Here is a 27,323-nt window from a genome sequence, read left to right on the forward strand (position 1 = left end):
CTGGGATATCAGCTTGTTATAAATTTTGTTTTTATCATGATGGATTTAAACTAGTCTTGGTCTCTCAGGTTAGTACAGTTCTGCCGCAGGCAGAGCAATTGTACCAAAGGGATACTTTCTTTTTGTGCTTGTGGGTGATAGCTGCTGAAATGCAAAAGGGTGTTCCTGGCTGATGGTTTTACATAAAGATCTACTTCCAATTGGTGATTGCAATGTCTGATTTGAATGTTCAGGAACTCAAGCATTTGGTGACTACCTAAGCTTCTTTTGTGGGATATTGCTGTATAGAGATTCTATGTCAAGGGTGACAAGAATATCTCTATTGGTATCAAAGGAGAGACCTTCCACTGTCTTGATCATGTCTTCGGTATCTTGAAAGTAAGATACAATTTGTGGACCAATTGGCCGTAACATTGAAACCATGTATTTTGAGATAGGCTCAGTAAAAGAGCAATGGTAGTGACAATCGGTCGATATGGGGGGTCCTTACTGTTCTTGTATATTTTGGGCACCCCATAGATGCTTGCCATACGGGGATGGCGAATGTTGAGATAATCATACTCCTTTTGACAGATGGCACCCTAATCTAGAGCCGTTTTTTAAGGGAGTAGATTTGTTTCATCATTCCAGCAGTAGGATCAATCTGGACTAATAATGTTCCTGGTTTTTTAGAAGAACATTCATATTTGTCACATAAGTGTCAGTGTCAAGTACCTCTATGCCACCTCCCTTATCACAGTTCTTGATGGTCAAACTAAGAGTGTTACATACATTTTGAAGTTCACAAAGTTCAGTGGTGTGCAAATTGAGGGTAGGTCGACGTATATTGCGAGTGGCTGCTTTAAGGTTACCTACTACTGCATTTTTAAAAATGCTGACCTCTGAGCCCACCTGATTGAGTGTGGGAGTGAAAGTCGAGGGGGCGAAAGGCCAGAATGATTATGGGCTGGTAGAGATGACATCAGAAAACTATTTGCGTATGCGTATCTTATGAAAGAAAACATAACATAGGTGAATGGGGACTCCCTGTGATACTTTAAGGTCTAGAGGAGGGAGTGACAGTCTATAACAAACAATGAGGGGAACCTCTATACTGACCTATATTTCTTTACATCTGAGCATTAAAGTCTCTACAAGGTTACAATTATGATGCTGCATAAGAACAAGAGATAATTCATTAAGACATGGAATGTATATTTGATTTCTTTCATTTATTTTATATCTTTTGCATAACAAATTATTTTTTTCTTCATTTTCTAGTGATCATTTTATCAAAGTTACAAAACAGTGACATGGTAACATATGTATATATAATTAAAAAATGCATGGTTGGATCATGTCTAAACACAAACCCCTAAGCAATACACATAAAATAACTTTCACTCATACCTTCATTCATACAAATTCAAACTTTCATACCCATTATTCTAACACTACTGACAATAACACAAAACAGTGAAAAAAAGTGAACATGTATCGTGTCCTTCGATAGACTCCTCAGAATATGGCTAGACCCCGTTATCTTATTTCTTCCTTTTTGTTTTGAGGGTTAGCAGTTTTTAGTGCTCTTTTCCTTTCCTTCTCCAGATTTTGATTTCTGATTTAAACTGAGGGTGTCTGATGCGTACGGCCTACGTACGTTTCGGTGATGTGCTTAGTTTGCTTCACCTTCTTCAGGGCCAACATGTAAATGGACAACAGACAGGTGCATACATACAGTTAAAACCAGGGGGTTTTCATTATCTGTGTCTGCGTTGACACTATTAGGACCCTTTTAGGAAAATAGATTTTATGGACAGTCGTGTCTCTGTGAGGGTAGCTTCCGAAGAGTTTTGGATCCTCCACTGGTCAGTGGCAGTGACATCGGCCGGAGGCGCCCTTGGATGCGAGTAGATTTCTCTGCATATAGGTCCCAAAGAAATAATGACCGATAACATAGGCCCAGAGAACTCACATTATAGCCTTTAATCCTAACCGCAGATACATCTGGAGGATCCAAAACTCTTCGGAAGCTACCCTCACAGAGACACGACTGTCCATAAAATCTATTTTCCTAAAAGGGTCCTAATAGTGTCAACGCAGACACAGATAATGAAAACCCCCTGGTTTTAACTGTATGTATGCACCTGTCTGTTGTCCATTTACATGTTGGCCCTGAAGAAGGTGAAGCAAACTAAGCACATCACCGAAACGTACGTAGGCCGTACGCATCAGACACCCTCAGTTTAAATCAGAAATCAAAATCTGGAGAAGGAAAGGAAAAGAGCACTAAAAACTGCTAACCCTCAAAACAAAAAGGAAGAAATAAGATAACGGGGTCTAGCCATATTCTGAGGAGTCTATCGAAGGACACGATACATGTTCACTTTTTTTCACTGTTTTGTGTTATTGTCAGTAGTGTTAGAATAATGGGTATGAAAGTTTGAATTTGTATGAATGAAGGTATGAGTGAAAGTTATTTTATGTGTATTGCTTAGGGGTTTGTGTTTAGACATGATCCAACCATGCATTTTTTAATTATATATACATATGTTACCATGTCACTGTTTTGTAACTTTGATAAAATGATCACTAGAAAATGAAGAAAAAAATAATTTGTTATGCAAAAGATATAAAATAAATGAAAGAAATCAAATATACATTCCATGTCTTAATGAATTATCTCTTGTTCTTATGCAGCATCATAATTGTAACCTTGTAGAGACTTCAATGCTCAGATGTAAAGAAATATAGGTCAGTATAGAGGTTCCCCTCATTGTATCTTATGAAAGAAAACCATGATGTCTTGAAATATTTAAAAAATATTGACTTCTGTGTGGGGTACAAAATATAGGCTCTTTGACAACAGAGAAATTACGGAGGGTTCTAAGGGACTCTGGGACAGATTAAAAATAGGTATTTGAGGGGCGTGGCTAAGATGGCGGCGTAGTAGGAAGTGCTTTCAGTCCCTCCGGCGCCGTTTGTTCTACAGCATTGTGTATCTCCCTGCAGGGCGCCCATCCACAACCCAGACGAGGTGTCCAGTGCCCTCGGGCTGTCCAGCAGGTCCCAGTGGCATTATTTCCTTGAGTGGTTTGCAGAAAAGGGTACGCGCCGCAGTGCGTCCTGCGCACGCTGGGAGACCAGGGAGTTGCGTGGAGAGCAGACGGGGCCTGCTGCACTCCCAGTGGGGCGTCCAGAGCAACAGCGGCAGAAGGGGTCGGAGGCGGTACTGCTAGTCTCTGGTCACCGGCTGAATATCCCGCGCAGCGTAACGAATGACAGACGGAGCCCTGTGAGCCCCCGCAGTGACACCGTGACAGGGCGGCCCAGCGGAGCAGACGAACACCTGGAGTTTCCGCCAAGATTAGGCGGCGTCCAGCCTCACGGCCCTGCAGCGGCCGAACCCCTGGAAGGTAAGGCAAGCAGCGGGAATCGAGTGGGGGCTTTGCGCATCAGTCCGCAGCTCGGCGGACAGCGCTGCGCCCTCCGGTGGACTCGCGCTGGGGGCCAGCAGCTCTATCAAGGCCCGACGGGGGGTCTCAGGCCCTAGCGCTTCCGTGGAGAGTCTCGGTGGTGGCCTACATCGGAGCGACAGGCGGAGGTCTGGGGGTGGTGCAGAGGCTCGGCGGCTGCCCTTTGACTTCTGAGCAGCAGTGCCTGGCGCCGTGGAAGTATTAGTGAGGCCTATGAGGCTCCCGGTGGCCTGTGTGTGACTGGGCCTTGGGGAGCTTGCACCATATCGGCAGTTGAGGCCGGAGCAGCGCACGTGTGGCCTAGCAACGCAGCCATAGGAAGACTCTGGTGACCCTTTGTGCCTGGCTAGTGGGGGTCGCCTCTCTTTTCCCTGCATCAGCTCCTGAAAGCGTTGAGCCGGAACGGCCTGAAAGACTCCATCGATCATGGCAAGGTGTGAGGTGGTCTACCGTGTGCAGGGGGTGACCGCCCGGGCACTATCTAGGTCCCGTATTGGCCTTGCCGGACGTCTGGACGGGCACACTTGGTGAGACAGCGACGTAGGCAGAGGGGACCGAGCGGAAGACGCCGTACCTTTATTGCCACAAGTGGGTGACAAAATGGCGGCGAATAGGCCTAAAAAAGTCAAGCTGCCGAAGGACAGCGCCCAGAAAAACGTGCCACAAATGACCTCGCCGGCTGCTGACAAGCATCCACGCCGATACGACAGCGAGCGGAAGGCCACTAAAGCTTTCATGATGGAACTGTTTGCGGCAATAAAGGAAGACATCATGGAATTGCGCTCCTAGCTGGCATCAGATCTAAAAGAGGTGCAGCGGGACGTGGATGCAGTGGGCGAGCGAGTTGCAACGCTAGAGGAGCATGATCTGGGGACTTCGGAGGAATTGCACCGGCTCCAGCAAGATGTCTTACGCCTCACGGAGCAAAACCTAGATCTACAGGCGCACATTGAGGAGTTAGAGAACAGATTGCGCCGCAACAATATACGGATAAGAGCGGTGCCATGGAAGGGCGAGGGGGCGGACTTGCGGGAGTACGTGGAGGCCTTCTTTCGGCATGTCTTGAACGAGGAAGATCTACAGGAGATTCAAATGGACAGGGTGCATCGAGTTGGCCTACTGCGGGGTCCCAATGCCCCTCCTCCAGAAATTCTGGTATGTGTCCCCAATTTTCAGCTCAAAGAAAGGATTCTGAGGAAGGCACGCGATCACGCCCCCCTTGAGTTCCGAGATCATCGGCCGGTGTTGTATCAAGACCTTGCAGCCTCCACCCTGGCTAAGCGGAGAGATTTCCGGCCTGTCACTAACTGTCTGAGGGAATAAGGGCTCCCCTACTCTTGGGGGCACCCATTCCATCTTATTTTTAAATGGAAGACCAAGTTGATCCAGTTTCGGTCGCTGGAAGCGGCCCGTGAAATCTTGGGTCTGGATAGCCCCAATACCCCGATGGACACAGGCGACTCACCTACCAGACAACAACGCCATTCCCCGGAGTGGCAGAAGGTCGGCAAACCGGCGGCGACAATGAGACCCGACCTGTCTGTAAGCCTGCGAGAAAGAAGAGCGGCAGTGGCTTCCGTGGCTTGGGTGACAGAAGCCCCAGTGGAGACTTGAGGACTGAGTCTTTTGCTTGGCCCCTGCGGGCCGATAACTGGTGCCGGAGGAGACTGTCCGCAGGATCCAGATGGGTAATGTTTCCATTTCCTTAATAGGGGGGATGTTCTGCATCAGGACGTGGGGACTGGGGGGTCAATGCCACGTTCCCCTGCCCTTAAGGCTGGTTCGACTGACTATCGTTCACCACTTCCTTTGGTCCTACTGGGGTTTCCGGACACATTGTTGAGGTTTATGTTCTTCAGGGGTTTTTATGTTGAGGGGGAGGGGAGTGATGGGGGCGGGGGAGCAGGGGGGTGGGGAGGCTCCGCATTGGTTCCAGGATGTTGAGCACAGGCTTTTTGGGGTATTTGTGGGGGTGGGGGGGATAGATGGGGTAGTGGTGGTAGCAGGGGTTTGATCACTGATGGCACAGAGCTAGTTGAGGGGTCCTCACACACTAGATGATGCCGCTAACTCTAGGGACGTGGAATGTTAAGGGGCTGAATTCCCCCCAGAAGCGCCAAAAGATCTGAAAATATATCATTGACCACCAGTTGGATGTCGTGGGCCTTCAAGAGACCCACCTGACTAAATCGGAAGACTCATGCCTTAAGCACAAACAGTTCCCACTTATTTAGAGGTCTTCCGCCTCCACGAAGCAGAGGGGAGTGGCCCTTATGTTCCGCTCGGCCTTGCACTTTCAGCGGACGGGAGTACAAAGTGATAAAGAGGGGCGCTGGGTCATGGTGAAGGGCCTCCTGCGGGATAGACTATGCACCTTTGTCGTATTGTATGCACCTAACACTGGCCAGAATGGTTTCCTCCATACTCTCTTGGGGAAGGTCATAGATTTTGCTGAAGGGCCATTGCTTATCATGGGGGATTTCAACTTGGTTTGGCAGAAAGACCTGGATAGTACTCATTCACAGAGATCTGCCATGGGCTCGTTTTCTCCTGATTCGCAGCAGAAGATCCTGGATATGGGCCTTTTTGATGCGTGGCAGTCCCTGTATCCCCAATCTAGAGACTACACCTTTTTCTCACACGTTCATCGCTCTTACTCCCGACTTGATCACTTCTTCCTGAGTCAGTCTCTCCGTGGCGACCTTCACGAGGCCAAGATTTTCCCATTGTCCGTGTCCGATCATAGCTTGCTCGCAGTGTGCCTTCATTGGGGCGTAAAGAGCAAGACTAGCCCTAGGTGGTACTTCCCGGCATCCTTGGTCCGGGACAAAACCTCCTGGAACACTTTGAGGGGAGCTATAAAACAGTTTTTTGTACTTAATGACACGGGGGACACTTCAGTTTTTACCACCTGGGACGCTCCTAAAGCTTGTATTCGAGTGCAGTTCCTGGCCCTGAATGCTGCTCTTAATAGACAGCGAGGTCAGGAAAGGGAGCAATTAGAGGAGGAACTCTCCACTTTGGAGAAAGCACACAAGGCAAACCCCTCCAGACACTCATTGCGACAGCTCACGGTAGTTAGAGGTAAGCTTTGGGCACATTACAATAACAGGGCAGAATATACTCTACTAATGTGGGGAAGCATCTTGCCAGGCCGCTCCGGGACAAGAGAGAATGGGAATACATTGGGGGGATTCAGGACACTCAGGGAGTGCTGACACACCAAGACGAGTCTAAAGCCGAGCTTTTCGGTTCCTTCTACAAAACTCTCTACTCAGGGGATTCTCTTGATGCCGCCGCACAAAAAGAGTATCTGCAGACATTACCACTACCCCAGGTACCAGCGGCGAGGAATGAGACGCTCTCTGCTCCCTTCACCAGAGAAGACGTGATGGCGGCCATTAAGGCCTTGAAACCCCAAAAGTCCCTGGGGGCGGATGGGTACACGGCCATTTTCTATAAAACCTTTGCATCTGAACTCAGCCCATACTTAGTCCGATTGTTTAACAGCATGGCGGACGCAGGCAAGACGTCAGGCACGATGGCTGAAGCCCTGATATCTATCATACCCAAAACCGGGAAAGACCCCAGTAAGTGCGCCTCTTATAGGCCGATTGCCCTCCTGAATCTAGATGCGAAACTCTATTCTTCCATCATTGCCCAACGGCTCAATGACCTAATGCCCGTACTCATACATCCGGACCAATCTGGGGTCATCAAGGGACAACAGACCCACGACAACACAAGGCGGGTGCTCCACCTGATTGAAAAGGCCAATAGGTTCAAAATCCCGGCAGTCCTGGTGGGGCTTGATGCCGAGAAGGCGTTTGACAGGGTGGATTGGTTTTTGTTATTTCAGACATTGGCCGCCTTTGGCTTCTCCTCTAAATTTTTTACAATGATTCGGGCGAATTACCTCTCCCCCAGGTCCAGAGTAGCGGTAAATGGGCATAAGTCCTCCTTCTTTGAACACTCACGGGGCACTAGGCAGGGGTGTCTCCTTTCGCCTCTGCTCTTTGCCCTAAGCATAGAACCTTTAGCACTGGCGGTGAGGGCTAATCCTGAAATCCACGGTCTACCCTTTACTGGGGAGACGCATAAGATCACTCTTTTCGCGGACAATGTCCTTCTCTCACTCTCTGACCCGGCCCGCTCTCTCCCTCATGTGTAGACGGAGGTGGAACGCTTTGAAACCGTTGCGGGGTTCAAGGTCAACTATGATAAGTCCTACGTCCTTAACCTCACACTCTCCCAATCTGAAGTCCTCCGTCTCAAGACGCTAACACCCCTTCCATGGGCCAGTTCCTCTATTCTATATTTGAGGATCCATTTGACTCCCACGCTGGGGAAACTCTACTCTGCCAACTTTCCCCCGCTGTTAGCCAAGATCCAGGCCGACTTGAACCGCTGGAAGCCAATGTTCATATCATGGCTATGGAGGATTCATGCGGTTAAAATGTCCCTTCTTCCCAAGCTATTATACTTGTTCCAGGCCCTGCCCATTGAACTCGACGGGGAATTTTTTCGGCGAATAAAATCTATGATGTTACGCTTTATCTGGCAAGGGGGTCGAGCGCGCTTCTCCTTCGCCATCCTTTGCAGGCCGAAGAAGGAAGGGGGAGTGGGGATACCTGACATACATCTGTACTATAAAGCGGCGCAACTTCGAGTGCTAGTAGAATGGTCGCAACAAGAGTCATAAAAACACTGGCTGCACATGGATCGGAGCGTGGCTGGGAGGACAATCTGGGACCTGGTATGGGACCAAGTGCGACAGGCCCAAAAATGCTTACATCAGTTCCCCCACTTGCAACACTTTGAAGGTTTGGGACTACGTCTCCAAGGATGATAGGTGGACTACATTCCCCTTCCCCTTTACGCCCCTACACTTTAATCACGCTTTTTACTCAGCGTTGTCTGACGGCCCCTTTGATGCTTGGAAGGAAGGGGACTGTCTGGCACTAACACACATATTCCATAACTTTGACCTACTCACCTTCGACAACTGTAAAAGGGACTATGGGGTTCAGGGGAATGAACGTTATCACCACGCTCAAATACAATCCCTTGCTCACTTTGCCACTGGATTCAAGCAAGCCGGGCTGAAGACGGCTGGAATGCCAGAAACCGGACCTCGGAAGCTTGTTTCCGGTCCAGGGAAGACATGGCTTGGCAGTTCGGGCTGGACTGTTCCCATGAGGCACAGGGTCAGACTGATTTGCATATAGCCATGTCTGAACTGGGGTGGCAGAGTGGGCTAAAGGACAGTGATGGATTAAACCCAGATCTTTTGACTGGGTGTGAGTGTTTGATTGATTCAGATGTTCCGTCCATCACCACCCCCTTTTGTACTGCAATTACTCCACTAGGCACTGTCTTCTCAAGTGAGAGATGCAGCTACACGACCCCTCACGAAGTTCGAAGCCTTTCTGACCAAAACCTCCTCCATGAAGGGTGCTATCACCTTCATATATGGGTTCCTACTTTCCACTGCGATTTCACCTAGGCCTCGATACATGTCCATGTGGGAGGGGGTCCTTCAACGGTCCATTTCTGATGCGGAGTGGACACACTTATGGTCAGACATAGTCAAGTTCAACCACTCCGTGGAACTTAGGGAGGCACAAATGAAAACCATGATGGATTGGTACCTACATCCGGCCAAGCTGCGACAGATATTCCCTAACACTTCTGATAGATGTTGGAGGGGGTGTGGGCTGCTAGGAGACTTTCAGCATATCTGGTGGGATTGCCCTTTCATCCGTCCATTGTGGGAGGAAATTCTTGCCCAAATTAAGGTGATGCTGGGATACCCCATTTCCTACCTCGATGGCCTTTACCCTACTGCCAGTCAGTCAGTCAATCGTTTTATTGTTGAATTAATAAAAATCATTGCAATATAAAATTGGAAATGGTCCACAATTGCAAAACAAGTTATCGTTAAAAAGCCTCCAACAGAGCAAAATGGTTTAATTTTTTTTCCTCCATTCCCCCCAAAAGTAGCAATAGTTTTTCAGTTGAACTCGGGCGTGCCGGTGTGGCAGATTAGTGCTCGCTCAATAGAACTTTGATTATTCGCTAACTGTCCTGGAGCTGCTTTCTTACTTCAATCATGAATTTAAGGCCCGGACAAGTCAGGATTGAAGAAGATCCTCCCAGCCAAGTTATAACCGCCTACCGACATGTTCTTATGTTTAATTGGTTTAAAATATCCTGTAAAAACAGTCTTCTTGATACCATAGGAGCTGGGCACACATAAAACAGGTGAGTTAGGGTTTCAATATGGTAGTCGCACAATCTGCAGTGTTGGCTTTCTTCATGATGTTTCCAGGATGGTCTTAAGTCCTTGGTTTTCATGGAAACCCATTCGATAATCAGTGTAATTTTTTTAAAAATATTGACTAAAGTGAGTGGCCAAGTAAGCCTGTGGTTTTTGAAATTTATAAGAAGAAATTACTGTCCAGGACTTGACATCGATGGGTCAATGTTTGTTTGTCCTGAAATAGTGACTTCCTTTTAGCAGTTGAATTAGCAATTTTACAGAAGTTTGCTTGATCTATTTTATTGTTCCAAACTTCTTGTAGTTCAAGCTCAGAGAGACAGGTTCGCAGATAGTTAGCCCATGGGTTTCTCGAGGGCTGGACGGTGTCAATGATTATTTCTCGCCAGCAGATGTTGTTTATGGACTCTGGATCAGACGATCGAAGTTTATGGCAAAATTTTGCAAATGTTGACATGGGCTGAAAAGTTTGATTTTGTAGTCCATATTCAAGACGCACTTGGGCTGCGGAAGCAGATTTGGGTATTTTAAATACAGCCTTGTATATTTTATTTTGTAGATTGTTTAATAGATCAGCCTCCCCTCCAAGCCATGTCGCCAAACCGTAAGATAAAGTGGGTAGAAACTGAGTGGCCATTACTTTTAGCAGATGGATGTGGTTTGGGCCGTCTGATTTTAGTTGGATTTGCCTATAACCGTAGATTAGCGTTTGTGACTTTGCTTTTAATGCCAAGGTGTGTTTTTTTTTGGAGTTACCTTGGCCGAGAGTCACTCCCAGGTACAGATAGGTTTGCTGTTCTTCTATCGCTAGGTTGTTAGATGTCCATCTAAATTTAATGCTCTTGCGCTCCATCAGTCATACTACTTTTGTTTTTTCCCTGTTTAATTCCAGGTGTTCTTGGTCTAAGTACGATTGTAGTGTGTTAATCAATATTTGCAGCCCTATTGGAGTTCTACTTAAGAGGACGATGTCGTCCGCGAACTGCAGAATTGGGATTCAGTTGTTGCTGAGTTTGGGAGCGTGACTTTCGATTTGTTCAAGATTTTTACCTAAATCAGCAAGGTATAAATTAAATAGGCATGGGGCCAGGACACAGACCCATTTTAATCCGTCCTGAGTTACTATTTTAGAAGTTAGGCTTGTTCCTTGGCCTTATTTAACCCTTGCCCAAGTATCTGTGTAAAGAAGCATTACTGCAATTAGTAAGTTGTTTGGCAACCCCCACTCTTTGAGCTTTGCCCAAAGTCTCCACCTACTCACTCAGTCGAATGCAGCTCTAATGTCAATAAAACACCTGTATAGCCGGTGGTTCTTTGTTTTGGCTTTTTCCATCAGGAGGGTGAGGGCGGTAAGGTTTGTTGTTGTCCCCATCCCTTTTCTGAATCCTAGTTGGTAGCTGGGTATTAAATTGTTGTTATCCACCCAGTCTTGGATCGCCTTAAAGATGCATGAAGCGTAGAGTTTTGCTTCCACATCTATCAGGGAGATCAGCCTGTAGTTCCTTGGTAGTCTTCTGTCCCCCTTTTTAAAAATCGGGTGAATGATGTTTCCTTTCCACGATGGAGGCATCTGGTTTCGGGTGAAGACTTGGATAAACAGAGCTGTTAGGTGTTTTGCTCAAAAATCCTCGTAATATTTAAATACTGCATCGGGGAGACATTTGGTCCCGGTGCACCCTCGGATTTAAGATTGTGGATAAGCCTTTTGACTTTTTCACTGGAGAATATTGTTAGCTGTTTAGTCGCCCGTTTTTTCCTGTCTAAGTTGTTGGGGGTTAATACCGTGTCAGTTGTTCCTTCCTAGTAACTCGCTTTCATTTGTATTTTTAAGCATTGAAACTTTTCAGTGGAGGGAGATTCCCTTTTTAAATAGAGGTTCTTTACGTGATCTTCCCAACCTCGATTGCTAATTTCGGGGTCCCGTGACATTACTTCAGCGTTGTTAAGTTTGTTAATGATGCCCCAAAAGTCCTGCGTATTTCGCTTTTTACTTGCGAGTAACAATTTTACCCACACCGCTTCTTTATGTTTAGCCTTAGCCATCCACACCATTTTTTATTTGTATATGTATTTTGTTCTCATGTTCCTAACGAGGAGGTAGTTTGGATTAGTACCCTGCTTCTTGTTCCTTATCACCTTCCGTTGCTCCCGGGCAATTTTGCTCTTTTCTTGCCTTAATTCATGGTCAAGCCAAGGTTCTCTCTGAACTTTTGACCCGTGTTGTGAAGCGGGAGGGGCGGAGTGCTTAAGGGACAAGGTCTCTAGCATTTTTTCCCAATTCGCTACGTGATTTCAGTCTTGCTGGTGTTCATACTTTGACAACAAATTACTCGCTGTTTCTTGGATGGCTTTCATTTTGCGGCCTCTCCATCGTAGTCTTCGTAGGTTAAACATCTCGGGTTGATGAAAGAGAGAAGTTAACTTTTCAGACCAGGTCACCTCGATGTTTATCCGTATAATTTGGGGAAAATGGTCACTTTCTGTTCGTATTACTATCTCGTAGTCGTTGATGGCGTCTAACAGGTTATCACTAATTAATGTAAAGTCAATGGTTGACATGACCTTGCCACTCATGTATGTTGGTGCTGATGATGAAGTACCCATCTTTGTGGTTTTTAATATCGTTATTCCCAACGTTTGAAGTTTACTCTGAGAGAGCGGATTATTCCCTTCTCGGGATTTTGACCTCAAATTATGGGAGAGTGACTCGTCGCGTGTTAAGTTGAAATTAAAGTCTCCTGAAATTATCAACGGACTTTGAGAGTTGAATTTCTGGAGCACTTTGATGAGTTTGACAAGTGTGGTCATTTTCTCTTTGTTAGTTGTGCGAGCGGGGTGGATGTATACATTTATTAATAAGAATTGGTGCTGAGGTTTTATAGTAAGTTTTGTTACTTGGACCCAACTCAACCCCACATACTGATTTTCAGATTCCCAGTTATATTTCTGTGAGACGTACGTCGATAGCCCTCCACACGGGTGGCCGAAGGTGGATGATCTCTCTGCGAGTATCTGATGTTCTGAGAAACCAGGGATGGCAGGGGATACCAGGTTCCAAGTCTCTTGTAGCAAAATGATGTAGTAGTTTTGAAAGAAAGATTGTGTCTCGTAGTCCTGGTCCATGCTACTGAAACCGTGAGTGTTCCAGCTGCACATGTTGATTTTAACCGGTTGATTGCTATCCGTGCTTGCTTCTTTGGTCCATGTGACTGGGGTTACTGTCGCGTTAGTTTTAGGTATTCTTTTGGTTAAGGGTCATCGGGATCCATGACCAATCCTGACTAAGGGGTCCTCCTGTGTGAGCCTGGAGTAAGCTTGTATTTGTTATTCCTGGAGGGCGTACCTGAGAGGCTGATAGGGCTCCCTGGAGGCATGATGACTGCTTACGATTGGTTGGATCCTCCCCACTTGGATCTAATGTGCTTTTTGAAAGCGGGAAAGGGTATCTCGGCCGCGTGATTTGTCTAAGGGTAATTCCCCAGCGCTGAAATGGTTCTTTATTGGAAAAGATCTTAACGGCTATCTCCTTAGAAGCCTAGGTGGTCACTGAGTCTTCGGTGACTGAGTTATCTTTGTTTTGGCGAAACTCAACTGCTACTAAGTCTTGAGTGGCTATGCCCCTTAACTCTGGAATTAGACTGATTAATTTTAATAAGTTCCCTCTATTTAGTGTATCCTGCCTACCCTTGGTGGCGTATTCAGGAATAAATGACAGAATTGGTTCGATTTCGTCTATAGGAATGTTTAGTGGTTCATAGGAGCCAAAATCAGAAGGTTTGGTTTCACTTGCAGGGCTGGGATTTGTTTTTAATGCCGCCTTTCCTGAGTTGCACTTGTCCCTAGTTTCCCTAATGGATGTCCAGTTCTTGAGATGGGATTATTTTTTGATTGGGGTAGGGTGTTGCTTAGGGCTATGCATTGGCGGATTTGTCCACTTTTTATAATTTTAATGGGAGTGATGCTCCTAGACGGCTCATATTTTCCTGTTTTATATTGGTTTATTCCCGCCTGGTCACTTATTTTGTTTACTTTTATACATTGCCTGTCATTTCCTTTTTTTATGATCCTAATAGGGGTCAAGTCATTTGCTGACTGAACATGATTTTGTTACTGATTTCGTTGTTTCCTGTTTGTCTTCAGGGCTCCTTGGGTACTTGTTAATGGTGGCTCTATTACACAGTTCGTCTTGGACGGGCTGCCCTCAACTGTAATTGAGTCTCCTAATGAGGACAGGGGCTTTCCCGAAAGGATAGAACAATGATGTCCCACCATTGTTGTTGATGTTAAGGTTTGCTTAATTAGCATCTTTGGATTTGTTCGGGCAATTCGTGAAGGCTGGCGCTGAGGCGGTCCTTCAGGTATTATTTGATCTAATTCGTGGAGCTGTTCCCACATTTTTGCTTTTTCAAACTAAATGCTTGCCTGATCAAGTTCTTGGTCTTCCGACTTGTTGGAGGAGATGTTTAATGAGTTATTTGGCAATACTTTGTCCTTACCCCAGTCGTTCTTGGGTTTTGTAAAGAAGTTATCTATAGTAACTGGTTGATTACCTTTTGATTTGGGCCTTGCTTTTCCTGCACGTTTCCTTTGCCTTTTTGTTAGTTTGTCTTGGGACTGGGTGCCGAGGTTGTCCGTACCTTTGGGTGATTGTGATTCCGGATTTGTGAGTTCTTTTTTCTGGCCCTTTGTATGGTGTACTAGGGCAGGTTCCCCGTCGCCCTCTCTGCTCTTTTGTGCTTTGATTTGGACGATTGGGATTTTTGATTTGCCCGTACTGTGTTTTTTTCCTTGCAGGTCTTGGTTTACCATCTGCTTGTTCCCTACTTTGACACCACCAAGAATGTCTTTAATATTTTGGGAAGGGATGCAAGTTTCTCGATAATGCTCCCACAGTCACAAGTACCTTGAGCAAATTTTCTGGGGAGTTGGCCGGTGGTACCTTTATCGATTGGGGCTTTATTTAAAACAACGTACAAGTTTTCTTTGTTAGTCAGTAAAGTTATAATTGTGTCAGTCTTGGAACTGATTTGTGCGATGTGCTCTGCAATGACATATATGAGGTCAATTTGGACCTCCATTTTGTCAGATTAATAATTGAGAGCCTTTATGGCCTGGTCCAATGTGCTAATCAATGCATTCCCCCAGAGCCCAGTGGATACATGACTACATTGGCTCCCTTTTGGGTCGTCCCGATGGGTGGTTGTACTCGCTGATGAAATTGATATAGGTGTCTGCATAGTTCTTTTGGGTTGTTTACCACTACAGGTAGAGCTGTCGTCTATTAAAATTCTATGATTGACACTGGTTGCCATTTGTTTGTGTGGCGTAGACGCCACTGGGCTCAGCATTAGCTCCTTAGGACTGGAATCGATGTATTTTTGACCGAATTTAGAGCGCTTGGCACTGAGGGGGGATGTGGCCGGTCGTCCGGCCTCTTTACCCTCTGTTTTGATTGACCTTTGGTTCCTCCTGGGGGTATTTTGTTTTGTGATTTATTACAGAGGTTATCATAGCTGCTGTCCCCCAAATTGGTCTTATTGTTGGAATCATAAAAAAAAAAATTGCAGAGAGTCTTGTCCTGGAGATATTGGGGAGGGCAGGGCAGGCTATTGTCCGGTCTTTCGGTCTGGCATTCTTGGGTGATGTTTCTCTCCCTCGAGTCAAGACTGTGTCGGCTCATTTTCGAACGGTGATTGGTTGGATTTGTGAACCAAAGCCAGCACGATTTACTTTTTTTTTTGTATATTGCTTGTGCAATTGGTCAGATACTAGAGCAAGTTGGGGTGTAGTGAGGATATCTGTTTTTTGAATTTGTTCTAAAGCTGTCTTGCCAAAATTTAAACTTCTTGGATGGCTATAATGAAATGACTTGTCGGGATGAATAGGGCTCGGCAGGTTCATTGCCTCCCTTGTTATAGCAAACAATGCAGATACCGGGACTTTCAGGAAAAATAATTTGTTGATCTTTTGCTGTGTTCCTGAAGTTGGGCCAGGTCTATCAGGAGACTGCGGGGGTCTTTCCATCTCACTTGCCCCCTCAAGGTCACATTCCCCCTTCCGAACTACAACTAGGGGGGAAGTTTCTTGGGGGTGCTTGTGTAGATTTGTTTTTTTCATTTTTTTACTGCGTGGAGCTTTGTTCAGTGATGCTTGCCATTTTGTTCCTGAACGCATTCTCGTTCGTCTCAATATAGGATTATAAATTTGAAGTTGAGCTCAGACAATTGACAGCTAAGGAAATGCCGTTGGAGTTGGTTTATTTTATTTTTTTTTTGCTTACTTTTTATCTGACTTGTGAGATTTGTCGGGATTGCAGGAGTTGTTGGTCCTAGCTGCCTTTACCAGGTCTAGATGATAAGCTTATTTTGGGTTGCTTTGAGGTTCTTGGTGTTCTTGTGGTGCTGCGGGTCCGAAGTGACCCTTAACTACTGTTTGGTAATTTCAGAGAAATTCAGCAAATTCTGCGAGTCCTGTGGGGTTCCTTTTTTTGTGGGGGCTTCCTTGAAGGGTTTGAATTATGGCAGTGGAAGTTGGCTGGGGCCCCCCCACCCCTACAGCTGCTGACAAGGGCTGCGAGGGGGACTCTGGTGGTCAACAGGTGGGGACACAAGGGAGCAAGGGAGCTAGGGGCTAGGAAACTGGGGGCCAGACGCGAGCGGGGCACTCAGGAGGTGCCACGGGCCAGATCGGACCTAGTCAGATCAGCCTTGGCGAACCCCCGGGCTCTTACTTTGCGGCTGCCTCTAACGGCAACCGCGCTCGCGTCTAAGACCTTGCCTAAGACCTCGCCCTTCATTAAACCAGCCTCACCTCCTTAAGCGCCTTTCACGCCTTCAACTCCTGGGCCCCGGTGCCGGCGTTGGGGGAGGGTGACGGCTTCTGCAGGGAGATGGCTCCGCTCCGCACCTCCGTGCTATCACCGAATCCTGAGCGGGAACCGGCACTTGTGCCGTAGAATCACAGGGTCGCTGAATCGCACCCGCCGTCTACCACCTGCCATCTTGGGACTTGGGACGGCGGGGGCAAGGTGAGGGCAAGCTGTGTTGCGGCGAGGTCATGGCTGGCCGGCTGCCGGGTCCGCAGCGGGTTGCAGCGGTGGGTTGCGGTGAGTTGCAGCGGTGGGGCGGCAGCGGCTCACTTGCCGCTCCTGAGCTCCTCCTCCCCCACCTCTCGCACAAAACGCTGTGAACACTTTTTCCGGAGTCAGACACAGCCAGCGGCAATCAGACTACTGGGTCTCCGTGATCCTAGTCTCGAACATCAGATTAGGGTGGACAAGAAGATTATGTGGCTCAGCATCAGGGGGCCAAGCTCACCCTTGCTGCGGCGTGGAAACAAAGGGAGGCACCAGCCATCTCCCTTTGGCATTCGCGCCTTGGGAAGCTATTGAGTTTGGAGAGGATGGCTGACATCTTCCTGGATGATTTTAAGAACTTTGAATTCCGAAGGGGCCCACTGGTCACTTTTCTCTCTAAGGGTCTGCCGTCCGCAGTGTGTCCTGCCAGCGTTAGATCCCTTCACCTATTTCAACTTTAAACTCCCAACATCACGTACCTTGATTTTTATCCTCTGGAGTCGCTACCACCACTGGGGAGGGGGAGGGCTGAAGGGGGGAAAAGGGAGGGGGGTTTTGTGTTTTAATGTTGTGAAATGTGCATCCCTCATATCGCTTCTTCCATGACAATGCCTACCAGGGAACTTGCACGTGGAAGCCCGCCGTTTGACCTAGCGTAAAGTGGTGGCTGTTAGTTTCTGCCTGGGGCATGTAGATTTCAGCCGAACTGATGTGGAGGCATCTGCCCTGACTTTCATTGATCTCCCACTTACTTCGCAGGCCGTTTGGTACGCCCGTCTATGTCAGGAGCTGCACCTAGTATGGTAAGGGTCTGGTTGAAGGGAGCTCTGTCCGGCTTACCGTGATGCTTGTGGGCTGATTTTAATGCTACCCCCTGCGTGGGACGATGTCGCATTTTGTCTCTGTGTTTAAAATATCAATAAACATATCTTTGATAAAAATAGGTATTTGTCTTAGGATCTCCAATACTGCGCATTTCGTGTCACTGATTGTGGTTCTGTTTAAAGTTGCCCCGATATCTGGGTTGATATCAGCCATGATCGGATTCCAGCTGAGTTTTATTCCGCCTTTGTGGGCTCGCTAGCCCTCAGACTGGTCACACTTTATGCTGACTCCTTTCGGATGGGCTAGCTTCCGGAGTCCACACATACCGGCACCATAATCCCTTTACCGAAGACTGACATGATGGGCGCACCACCAACAGCGTTTCGCCCTCTGTTCATGCTGAATATAGATTTTTAAATCCTTAGCAAAATATTGACAAATAGAATGCTCCCTCACAAGCAGACTCTGGTACACAGAGACCAGGCTGGTTTCATCCCCATTTGTAGCACATCACTTAACCTTCAGAGACTAAATCACATATTTTATCACCCTGAGGTACATGTTGATTGGGAAGCCTTGTATTATGTCATTATATCTCGAGAAGGCTTTTGACTCTATCAGATGGGACTTTCTCGTGGCAGTTATAAATAGGATGGGACTAGGGAAAATGTGGGTTAGATGGGTCTCCCTCCTTTACACAGACCTGGTGGCTCGAGTGAAGACCAACTGCATAAAAACAGGGAGGTACATTTCGTGTACGGTGGACTTCTCAACTCTAGGTGGACTTTGGAACTCTATGAGGCCCGAAGGTTAATCAAACCATGATCTGAATATTCCCTTGCATAGGAAGGACCCCCCAACCTCTAGATTTGCTGCCTGACTTTGTTTGGTCTCAAACATCCTTTAAATATTTAAGGGCGAGGTTATACCATGAACTGGAGGACATATGAGAAGGGAACCTGGAAAGTGCACTCCGGTCCCTTTGGACTTGTGTCACCCTTTGGAGATCATTGCGCCTCCCAATTACGGCAAGGGTGTTGATTGCCAAGATGGTGATGCTCCCCCTCCTATTTTTTCACAAACCTACCGGTTAAGATACCCACATCATGGTTCAGACAGCTTTTTGCCCTTCTCCGTGAGCTAATATGGGACTGCGGCCATCATAGGGTATCCTTGGTGATCATGAGATGCCCGCCGGATGCTGGGGGACTAAGAGTGCCCGAATTTTTTTTTGTTTTGAAAACCTTTATTATGTAAAAAAGGAGACAGTTACAGACCTACAACCACGGAGGCAGGCCAGTCAAACACAACAACATCAACATCAACATCAAAATACACAGCTCTTCAGCCGACAACACGGGGGTCCGGTAACAATAGTTCGTGATCATGTAGAAGCAGGTGGTATAACTAGGATCAGTGAAAGGTTTCACATTTTATCTTTTATATAAATAAAATCACAAACAAAACACAAAAAAGATCGAGGCATTACTGTGTAAAAACTGGCTGTCCCTCGTGGCAGTGGGAGGCGGGTGAAAGACGTGTTACAGTATAAGAGAGGAGAAATATCAGGGAGGGTAAGGGGGGGACCCGGGAGCAAAATCATACAGTGTAGTCAACAAAAACTAAGTACAGGGAACGCACGGTCAAGGGAGAAGAAGTGGATCCGGACGGTCGGTGATCGGGGGGGTGCAAATCTCTCCACGGTATGCGTTCCATTGACCCCAGATCCTGCCCCATTTCTTGGGTCTGCCGCGGGAAACATACACTGTTTTCTCCCTGAACATGTACCAGTCCATATTTTCTTTCCACGTTAGGAGCGTCGGCGACCTTGGGGAACCCCATAACTGGGCTATGTCCCGTTTAGCAACCATATTACCCAATGTAACCCATTGAGTTTGAGCAACAGTACAGTCATTTGGTTCCCAGACATTCAACAGACAACGTCTGGCCTCAGGCAACAACACTACCCCAGTCACTTCACCCATAACCGCATGCACTCGGCGCCAAAACGTCGCCACCTCCGGACATTCCCAGAGGATATGCAAAAAGGTAGCCAGCATACCACATCCGCGCCTACACAATCCATCCACAGAAAAACCCATATGTATCAGTCGTGGACCCGTGACATACACCCGGTGCAGTATTTTGAGTTGCACCAATCTAAGACGTGCCGGAATCGCAACCTCCTTAGGGGAAGTTATCGCCGCCTGCCAGTCTTCATCGTCCAGTTCTAACCCATCACTGGTCCAAGCATTTCGCAGTTGGAGAAGGAGATCCGAACGATCGTTGATCAGTTTCTTATAAATGGGAGATATAGTGCTGTCGGGGACGTATCCATCAAGCACTCTATCCTCAAGGGGGGAGGACTCCGGGATAGAAGTATCAGCCGGGAAAACCGAGTTAATCGCATGGCTGATTTGGAGGTACCGGTAATATTCCCTGTCACTCAGTTTATATTCCCGCTGGAGTGCCTCGAAGGTCTTGACTTTGCCCTTGGCCCAGAGGTCGCCCACCCTGCTTGTGCCGATGAGGTCCCATCTGTCAAAACCCTTAGACGACCACAGGCCACCTAGCGCTTCCGCAGCGTATAATGGGGTCGATTTCGTCAATTTATCCGTCCATCCCGTGGCAGCGGTAGCGCTTCCCCAAACTCGCACCGCCACTGCAGTAGGGCCTGTGAGATGCTTCCGGTCGGCTCTAGAATAGAGCGCTCGATTGTAATCCCCCCCCGGGGAGTTGCCATCTGTCCATCTCAAACGCGGGGTTTGGGACAGGGCCATACATAGCGTGGTTCACAGCACTCAACTGGGAAGCCCAGTAGTAGCGCTTGATGTCGGGCAACGCGATACCTCCATCGTACCATGGCAAGGTCAATTTCGCCAGTGCAATACGTGGTCGCCCACCCCATACCAACCGCCTCTGCAAGCCCTCGATCTCTCGGAAATAGCTGGCAGGTACCAAATCAAGTGTGTTTTGAATGGCATACAAGAAGCGGGGGAGAGACATCAATTTGAACAGGGCCGCCCTTCCCAAGGGGGAGAGTGGCAAGCCGCACCACGCCGCAACATCCGACCGAAGCCAGGAGAGCGGAGGCAACAAATTCCGCTCATAGTTGGCCTTGGGGTCGAGTAAAATATAGATCCCCAAGTGTTTAAAGCCATCCCTAGAAACCGGTATCTGACAGTTGCGGGGAAGAAGAGGCTGATCGTCTGTGAGTGGATAAATACAGGACTTGGCCCAGTTAATGACCAGACCGGAATTCCTCCCAAAGGAGCGTAGCACATCAAACAGGACGCCCAACGACTTACGAGGAGAGGTAAGATACAACAATATATCATCGGCATAGAGTGGTATCCGGTCCTCAAAGTCAGGCGACCATCGGATGCCCTTATGCGATGGTTCCCACCGCAACCATGCAGCCAGGGGCTCAAGGGCAAGCTCAAAGAGGAGCGGCGACAAGGGGCACCCCTGTCTCGTTCCCCGTCCGAGGGTGAAGGGCTCCGAAGCCCTACCATTAACCACCACCTAAGAGTGCCCGATTTTGAACTGTACTATCTAGCCACGCATTTGCAATGGGTGGCTATATGGCTAAACAACACCCGTATGCATGTCATGGATCTTGTAGGGTTGGCCCCATATCAGGGACTACTGTTGACATGCTTGCTCAGCCTGGGGGTATTAATTACGCAGCCCAGTGTGCCTCTCAGTATTGCAGTGCAGTGCTAGTGTCGCTGCCTTGTGCGGACCCAAAGAGCCCCTTATATGCACTGACTCTGCCGCTGGTGGGCCTCCCCCATTAAGGCCCGGTCACTTGTTTCACTGCTGCCCAACTCTCTGAATGGATGGAAGCTAGGCTTAAGACAGTGGGGTACTGCTTCCCTCAGGGAGTTCTTGTCCCCTTAGAGGATTTGACCGAAACTCATTCCCTGGCCAGGGGTCAATTTCTAACATATAGAGCCTTGTTGTAGATGTTCTCGGGCCTGTGGGCAAAGGGACGGTATGAACCCCCACCTCATACAGTCCTCAAACTTCTTCTTTCTATGGGCTCTGCACGCCACTTAGTGACATGGCTATAACGGGCATTGAATGAGATGGGGAGAAGACCACTGGTGACACTGAGGGCCAGATGGGTAACTATTCTGAGGCATGACATCCCGGACAAAGAATGGGGGAGGGTATTGGCATACCCCAAGAAGGTCTCATTCAACACTAGACTGAAATATATACAGTGTAATCATTTACATATGACATACCTCACCCCGCCTAGATAGCAGGTCATATATGCGGGTGAATCTTGATGTTGTCCGTGCTGCCAAGTACTTGATGCGACTTCTGTCACATGACCTGGGGATGCCACATGCTTCAAACTTTCTGGGCTGCAGTACTTCAGCGGCTTCAAACTGCACTGGGGCGCACCATTACCTGTACAGCATAGGTTTGTCTCTAAGGGAGATTCCCTGGGCACAAGGCATGGAGAGTGGGCTCTAGGTTTCTTGACCTGGTCCTGGCATGCCCCAGGATAGCAATGGCATGGAAATCTGACAGGGGTCTGAGATTTGAAGCCTGGGAGAGGGATGTCATGATATGGGTGGGAGCAGAGGGACAGTCCCATTAGAGGGAAGATGTCCAGAGATTATGCAGACTCCCAATGGCGTAACTATGGAAGGAGATTTTGGCCAGTTTGGAACACCCGGTGATAGACACAGACTCAGAACTGGAGAATGCCCATAGCTGGGAGGGAGGGGTCCTGGGAGTCCCGGCACAGGCCAACATGTATGAGAGAAGGGTGATGCAAGACAGGCGTTGCCCAAGGGATGGAACTCTTGCTGCCCCACATTCACGATAATGGGACCGCAGCCAACCACACCCATGGTGTAGACCCTACTGGCTGTGGCCCACCTACCTAAGATACAGACTGGCCAGACATTGGTAACACATGACCTGAGTTACCTGTCTGTTGCTGGCTTATGCAGTCGCACATGTATACCCCTCTATGAACAATGGATGCCCCCCACCCCTGATGACATAATGGAAGAGACGCCATGTCGGTTATATATTAATTCTGGCTTAGCTCCCCACTATCTTCGTGCTTTGGTGCATCATTACCATCCGCCATGCCTACTACGATCCACTAATCAACACAAATTCGAAGTGCCTAGGATCAAATGAGCCAGAATGGGAGGACGGTCCTTTTCTTATCGGTCTCCCTCCCTCTGGAACTCTCTTCCAATTCATGTACATGTCGAACAACACTACCTTAAATTTCGTAAAGGCTTAAAAACTTGGCTTTTTATTCAGTAGAACCTTTTTAATTTTTTAGTGTCCAGCTTTTACCTCTTGTCCTTCATGTTCAATGGTGCCGGGAAACCTCTGGGTAGCTGTGCGCAATGTATACATTTTATAAATAATAATAATAATATTTTGTTAGTTATGATTTTCCACCCTTCCACCAGTAGCCTACACTTGCAATATCTGAAACGTTCAATACCTGGTGACACTGTGTGCCCCTTAGCTAATATATATAGGTTGTCTGCTTATAAGGTGCAGGGTAGTCATTTATTAGTTACGTAATTTGGATGAGTTGACTTGCTGGGAATGCTAAACCTGTCCTTTAGAGATGTATAGCTATGTTTGTCTAAAAACAACATTTTAATAATGATAAGACTTGCAGTGTATACAGTTACAACATAGCGTATTTATCTGAGAGTGGTTTCGGTCATGTATCAACAACAGAAACACATCGCACAGTTAAGTTACAATTTCAAAAACATAGTATACTAACACTTTCCTGTTAATCCTCCTCCTCTGAGACTGGGCCTATCACCGGAGGGCCGCAGATACCCCCTCTATAGTTGTTCCATTTACCCCACACCCTCTCCCATTTTTTTAGGGAATCCTCTGTGGACATACGTGGCTTTTTCTGCCGCCATGGCTACATCCATGTCTTTACACCAGTCCGTGAGAAGTAGAGCATCTGTTGCACCCCAGCATCTAGCTATATTTCGCTTTGCTATTGTCACACCAAGGGTTGCCCAAGCTTGAGCTGTGTGATTCATGTCTGTTGATTCCCAGATATTAAAAATACATTGTTTAGGCTCGGGCGGAACAGGACAGACGCGTACTGCGTGATGGTGTTCATTACTGCCGTCCAGTGCCTTATGATTACAGGGCAGTCCCAGATGGTATGATAGAAAGTGCCTATGCCACCACATTGGCGCAGGCAGTACTGGTCAGTAGTTGTACCTATCTTATATAACTTCACTCTCGTGAAGTAGGTCCTATGAAGCACCTTGAGCTGTATGAGTCTTAACCGAGAGGAAACCGATACTAACCTAAGGGATTCTAGCGCTTCCTGCCAGTCGGTGTTGTCCAATTCACCCACCTCAGTTTGCCATTTTCTATGCAGCCGTTGCATAGGGTCCATCTGATTATTAATGATCTTACGATATGTAAGGGAGATCGCCCTCTTGTACATGTTGTCAATCAGTAGTCTGTCCTCCAGTGGGGAGGCCTCTGGGAGAGTCATGTCTTGGAGGATGACCGCCTCTAGTGCATGCTTGATTTGTATATAACTAAATTGCTCAGTGGGTGCCATTTCTTATTGGTCTTGTAAGTGGGCAAAGGCGGCAACTCTTTCCTCCTTCCAGAGGTGGCCCAGGCAAGATATTCCTATTGCGTCCTACTTTGAAAACCCCTTGCTTTTGCCTGTCTATAATGAAATAACATCTGACTATACAAATGTAACAAGTGATCAAGTGGTTCCAGCGATTTCAACGGATCCTGATGCACTCCCTACAATTGACAGAACTGCCTCTGGGTATTTCATTAACTTTGATACGTTTTCCGAGGATCCCAGCGAACCAGCGAACCAGAAACAACGCCAGTAAAAATAAATTTAAAGAAGAAGCAACAAAACATTTTCATCACCTGGAGAAGACTTATCTGGTTTCACCATGGATTGAACTTTGGATTGTGTTGAGTGTACTTTTTCTTCTACTTTGGTTGACTCTTGTAATAACTTTAAGAATGCTGATAAATGGAAGATATGTTAAAAAGGACACAGCACATAAGAACATCAACTTACTCCTCAAGCCACACAAATCATCTCATCGTGGACAAAGAGACTTGTCATCAGTGAACATTACAGCCATTCCTGTACCTGGTGGTATAGCTTGGGACAGAACTGAGTATGACATTTTCGCGCAGGCCGAGCTGTTGAAGATTCCACACCAGCTCAATATTTCCTTGAAATACTTTGTTTCATCTAGTACCTTTTCTGATGATTGGGACTTCAAGACTGTTAATAATATGATGTCAGACTTAGAATCGTCTGCAAAGTTTACAAATCATGAATACTAAGTTCTTCAGATTATGAGCAAATGTAGTGTTATAATCACTATGGTCATCATTTCTTGCATAAATCTGCAAGCCCTAGAAATGTATTTACTTATAACCAATGGGAACATTGTCATACACCACCAAAGGGTAGCTCAAAAACATTTTATTGCAAATTTCCATACTTTTCAAGTTTTAGGGCCCGATGTAGGTCACCAAATACCGGTCGGTAACGGCCGAATTCGGCCGTTACCCACCGGTATTTGTTGATTGAGATGTAGGGGGCATTATTTTACAGAATCTGTAAATTTACCGAATAGGTAAATTTACAGATTCTGTAAAATACCGAATCGGTAATTTTACCGATTCGGTAAATCCCAGATGTAGGTAGCACTGTTTACAGTGCTCCAGGCCTTCAGAATTCGGTATTTTACCACCCAATACAATTGGGTGGTACAATACCGAATTCAGGTGTACATGCACATCTGTGCATGTACACCTGTGCCATGTGGCACACAGACATGCCCTTAGGGCATGTATGTGTGCCACATGGCACACAAGCCCGTACTTGGGGTGCTAGAGGGTGTCAAAGTAACACCCCATGCACCCTTGCAGAATTCGGTATTTACAGATTCGGTAAATACCGAATCGGTATTTCCCATTGATTGCTTTGGGCTTCAAGGCCCATAGGAATCAATGGGTAATACTGATTCGGTATTTACCGAATCAGTAAATACCGAATCCTACCGATTTGGTAATTCGTAAATGAGAATTACCTACATCTGCCTACTTCCAATTTACCGACTCTTAAATACTGAATCGGTATGATTCGGTATTTAAGAGTCGGTAAATCGGAATTACCTACATCGTGCCCTCAATGTTTTAAATCCAGAATCATTTTACTTTAAACATGTTAGTAAGACAGGAATGGAAAGTATGTTGACAAATACCAAGCAAATGTATTCTGTGGCCTTTTATGCTCAGCTGTCTTTGCTAGGTTTCGACTTTTGGAAAGACAACAATGAGACAAAAACTCTCTGGGGCACAAAAGAATGGCAGGTGCAGGGATTAGAAGCTTTATTTAGAGCATGTATCATCCCAGAGCAAATAATGTTTTTGAATGACACTGTCCAACAGACATCTTGTCTTGGGTTAGCCAAGATCAAAGAGTTAAACAATCCGTCTATACCTACACCTACACCTGATAACAGTAACACTCCAGAGGGGGAGGTCGACGTACATACTATTTTGCTTCACAACAGAACAGGTCCAGATTGGAAAAAATGGTTAATCTGGCCCACAGACACAAACAACTGTCAAGATAGATTCCTGAATAAAACACGGGGGTACACATTCACTAGGCCAGATCCAAGATATGTTCAGAGATAGCATCCAGGAATAGTAACAACATACAGTGTAGGGAAACTATGCCTTGAATGGCTACAGAAATCTACACTTAGGGATGTTAAACAATACTTATCTTTACTTTAAGATTGCGTTGATCTGAGGGACTTCTTACAAGGACCTACTAAACCGCGTCATAAACGTTTTATATACGCCGGTATCTATGCACTGTATAATGAAGCATGGAAGATTACGCAAGCAGAGACTGCAAAAAGAACACGAGAAATTGTTTGTATTAATTTAGAGAAATCCCTCTCTGTAGTTGACAATGGGTTAACAACTCTTTTGTCCAGGATATATTTTTTGGACAGCATAGTATCCTCTGCCATAGACATAATGAAACAGGACTTGGTCATGTTGCAACATGGTCAGACCCAATTACTTCTATAATGCTATTAGGCTGGACGTTACAAAACCTTTGTTCAGGCTATGTGCCTTGGCGTTTAATCAACACCACGTCACTGTTTTCAGAATTCAATCTCACTGATAAACAGATCAAACTGGCACAGAGAGGAGCAGACTATACGGTGCTGAGCATTGAAAAACTGGAAAGATTGCCATTAACTGTCGCTGAAAAGCCAGCAACAGAATGGATAATACACAGTACAATCCCTCTGCCTGTTACATTTTTCCATTTTCAGTATTGCTTAAAACATATACCAGCAGGCATATATGAAAGGTTGGGTAAAGAATACATCAAGACATCCTGGGAATTACGATACACACACAGCTGTTGGAGTGGAGGAAGAGAAGTGTTTCTTAGTGGTACAAATTGTGAAAACGCACTAAGCTGTTCTCTCCTTTGCCAGGGTATTAATTTACACGAGGCCTGCAATGGTTCCTCTAACAATTTATCCTGCCACCTGCAAGGTTCACCAGCTGCAGTGATTGATCCAATTTAGGGCAACTTTCTAATGGGAGTTACATTATGTTGAATGATCACAGCTGC

The sequence above is a fragment of the Lissotriton vulgaris genome, chromosome 11 (genome assembly GCF_964263255.1).
Source record: "Lissotriton vulgaris chromosome 11, aLisVul1.2, whole genome shotgun sequence".
Taxonomy (NCBI): Eukaryota; Metazoa; Chordata; class Amphibia; order Caudata; family Salamandridae; genus Lissotriton; species Lissotriton vulgaris.